Below are 3898 nucleotides of genomic sequence, written 5' to 3' on the forward strand. Positions count from 1 at the left end.
GCTTAAACATTATTTGTTAATATTTAGGTTTTTACAGCTGATAGCGTTTATAAATTCGTTTGCATAGTCATGGGGGGTTTATTTGTATATAAGCTACCTGCTGACGTATATCCCTATGTGAAAATTGTTGTGTAGCTTTCTAATTGGTTTTATTTTTTTTAAGTACACAAAGAGTTTTTCATGTTATCCTTCAGTGTTTACAAAAATCTCAAAATACATTGACTGGATAAATTCTTATGTTCAAAATTGATGACAAACAGCACCTAGTCTAATCTTATGTTTTATAATTATTGACGAGAATTTTAATTCTATTTTTTCTGTGACATTGTCGCATTACGATTGTATACGTTTTCTTAAAACACCTATGTTTTGTATTTAAAAAAGAAAATATTCTATACACTTCGATAGCCCACCAAAATCTACAAGTAATTATTAATGTTTTATTGAATCACTTAGTAAGGTACTCTGTGCATTATTGTCGTACAATATAATTTTTTAATTTAGTTTCTTTAGCTTTAAGAATTTATGTATGATATGTCATAAAATATCACACAAACTGAACCAACTTAATTAAGATGGTAACTAACAGAAAAGAGGCTGACGCAAAGCCCCGCTCTCCGTCTTTTTCAAATTGCGCGCGAGTGCGGAGCGCCAATGAGAGCGTGGCCGCGGAGCAGGCCACTGCGCATGCTCCGGATCCGCGTACAGCAGAAGAGCAACTCTCGCAAAATGGACTATGGAAATTCATTTTCTACTCCGCGCGGTCTGAATTGAGCCGCTTGGTGCGTTTTCTGCACTTCCGGTCGCCAACCCTGGCGATATACAGTCGTAAGCTAGCGCCGCCCTGCGGTTTTCGCTCCGAACTATACGCATCTAGAAGCAGCGGAGGAGAAGTAGGGGCAACGAAGATAGACTCCCATAGAAGCACAGAGCAGGGTTGGCGACCGGAAGTGCAGAAAACGCACCAATCGGCTCACTTCAGACCGCGCGGAGTAGAAAGTACATTTCTATAGTCCATATCGCGAGAGCTGCTTTTCTGCAGTATGTTCTGCTACGCGCACGTAAACAACTGTGCAGACAGCAGTAACGTTTAGGTTATCTATTGAGGATTGCGAGTCGTGTCAGAAATGGGCAACGAGCTGCACATCATCCATATTCTCAACGATCTCAAAGGTAATATTTTAGATTTTGTTATTATATTGAATAAAATAATGACTGTTTCTATAATAATCTTATATACATTTGTAGATTTTCTATCATGACTGGGTTACATTTGACTAACTTGAAGTAAATAAAGTCTGTCCAATCAATGGTTTTGCTGAAAGACCAACGCTTTCTCGGCAAATTCGTCTTGCAGAAGGTACAGATTCTAGTTGTAAAGGTTTGAATGTCAATGACACACTATCGGTGAAGGTATCGAATGTCGTTGTTCAAGCACAACCTACAAAGAAAGTTGAGACTCCAGTTGAATCTACTCAAGTTACTGAAAAGGTAATTTTCATTGACATTATAACGATAATGTATATTTACAAATAGTTTTTTTTTCTTTTATAAATATTAGATGACTAACTGCAATGTACAGCCGACTGCACCTTTGACAAGCCCACAACCAAAGCCTGTATCTCAGTTAACGGAGTATGAGAGAGTACAAAACAAAATTAAAAGCATATACCCAATGTAATGGATTCTATTAAAGTCGGTACATCGGGATTCATGTTGTTAAACAAGGAAAGTAATGGTGACTATAATTGAACACTTGTACCCGACGATGAAATGGACAACTATTGCCAATTGATTGATGACATAACAGTAGTGTGAGACAAAATGTTGAATTATTTTAAGTGAAACGATGACTCCTCGATAATTGTTTTTCTTTTCTGAATTGAGTGATAATGTTTTAGTCCAAACGTTGGCGATATGGTATGTGGTTTAATCGAGGATGGTGAGCTGTGGTCTAGAGGCATAGTCTTAAGAACAACCTCACAAATCAGATTAGCTGCCATTGACGAAAGTCTTTGATACAGTCAGTTGCACGCCTGTGCCTAAACAATTCAGTAATATTTGCAGTATGGGTGTAATGGGTAAACTTTTACCGAACACTCAGATGGTAAGAATATAAACATTGTTGAACCTATTTATGATCAATAATTATAATCATTAAATTTCTCTCATTTTAGCCTGAGCCCAGACCTTCACATTTACAATTTACTGTTGACAATGTTTCGAGTGAGTCAGCTATGATAACATTAAAATCCGAAGAAGTGGAAAACATTGGCAAGGCTCTAATAATATAATAAATAAATGGATTCCTAATTCTGAAGAAAAAGGAATCTTGTATGCTCCCTTGAGCAATGGCAATGAGGTGTGTTTATGGTTCTTTGCACGAATAAAATAAAATAAAAATTAATACAAATTTAAGTTATCTATTCATGCAACATATTTCAGGTGATGCTCATGCAGTTTTCTAGTCAAAATTCATTGCACGTACGCAATATGGAAAATCTCGAGAAGGAACGAGTTCATAAACTGGACCAAGATGTTGATAAACATGCTCTAAATCGTAATATTTTTTCTGATCTCTTTGTCATATTCAAAGTTGTTGACATTATTGATACAAATATATTTTACAGAAAAGCCTCTGAGTGCCCCGCTAGTAATTGGGCAGATAGTCTTAGCACACTACATCTTAGATAACAATTATTATAGAGCAATAGTGACTGCAGTAAAATACAAAAATTGAATACATTGATTACGGCAATGACGAGGAAGTCAGTACTGATGAACTATTTGAGTTGTCAGAGGAACTTAAAGAAGTAAAAAAGTTATTTAATATTAGCAAAAAAAATAAATACTGAAATGAACATCATCTTTAATTATATATAAATGTTATTTTTACAGCAAACGTCAGGTATAAGAAAAATAAAGCTGAAAGATGTACCAGAAAATGTTCCGTTAACTCAAGAAGCAAAAGATTACTTTGATCAACTAATTATTAATAGTACAATTCTAAAGTGCACTTTTACTGGCGATCCACTAAAAGATGGTGTTGTATTGAAAACCGACAAAAATGAAAATGATAATGACGTTCTAAGGACCTATTTGAAACCTACATGGGAAAGAGGTGTAGAATATGGTAAGCTTACCGTTATTGAAGAGATTTTTTTAGTATTTTCTTTTTTCGTTAATAATAATTAATAATAAGTTTACTTTTTTTAGATAAAAAAGTGTACACTTTATATGATTTACCAGATCCAAAGTTAGGAGATGTTGGAGATTTAATAAAAGCAATTGTATTATGTTACTATGAAGAGAACGGAAGTCTCATTTTGTGTCCAGATGATCAGATTGCCCTTAATGCCATATATTATGACATGCAGAAAATCGCTTTTTTCTCTCCTTTTTTATCGTCCAGTGAAAGAGAACCCTGCTCGGAGATAAATAGAAAAGATTTTCGCTTGAATTCGTGCAATTAAAGCGTTTGTGATTATAAAAAAAAAGCCTTCGATTGTAAAAAAATCATTCATTTTTCATTCTCCATTGTTAAACTGTGTACAAACTAAATAAAGTCTTTAAAAAGTCATAATCCTTAGTTCTATTTTTCTCTTGCCATAATTGAACTGCGGTTATGTGTAGAGTAGTAGTCCGGGTACATTGGCACCGGCCACGTTGACATACGTACCCGGTGGTGGTGGCGGATACTGCCCTTGTGGTGGTTGAGGAGCTCTGGATAGCCCTTCGTGATCTTGGCCGCCGCTTCGAGACCGCCCTATCTCGGTGCGAGCTAATTTTTTATACTTTTCTACGTCATTTATATGCCATATGCGATTAATGTTTTACCATTTTTTTTGGTAGTCTAACTGTTAAGTGACGAAGTTTCTGGATAACTATTCAAAGACTT

The 3898-nt window shown here is 35.4% G+C and overlaps 1 long non-coding RNA gene across 1 annotated transcript; it reads left to right on the forward strand.

Moving 5' to 3' along the window:
- The first annotated feature begins 1038 nt into the window (after positions 1 to 1038).
- On the forward strand, positions 1039 to 3584 carry LOC116417966. The gene is made up of 9 exons (XR_004228147.2): positions 1039 to 1173; positions 1249 to 1491; positions 1562 to 1814; positions 1902 to 2107; positions 2178 to 2362; positions 2446 to 2560; positions 2631 to 2813; positions 2899 to 3133; positions 3217 to 3584. It is a non-coding gene; the product is annotated as an uncharacterized LOC116417966 (long non-coding RNA).
- Positions 3585 to 3898: the final 314 nt, after the last annotated feature.

Source organism: Nasonia vitripennis (assembly GCF_009193385.2).
Source record: "Nasonia vitripennis strain AsymCx chromosome PSR unlocalized genomic scaffold, Nvit_psr_1.1 chrPSR_random0004, whole genome shotgun sequence".
Taxonomy (NCBI): Eukaryota; Metazoa; Arthropoda; class Insecta; order Hymenoptera; family Pteromalidae; genus Nasonia; species Nasonia vitripennis.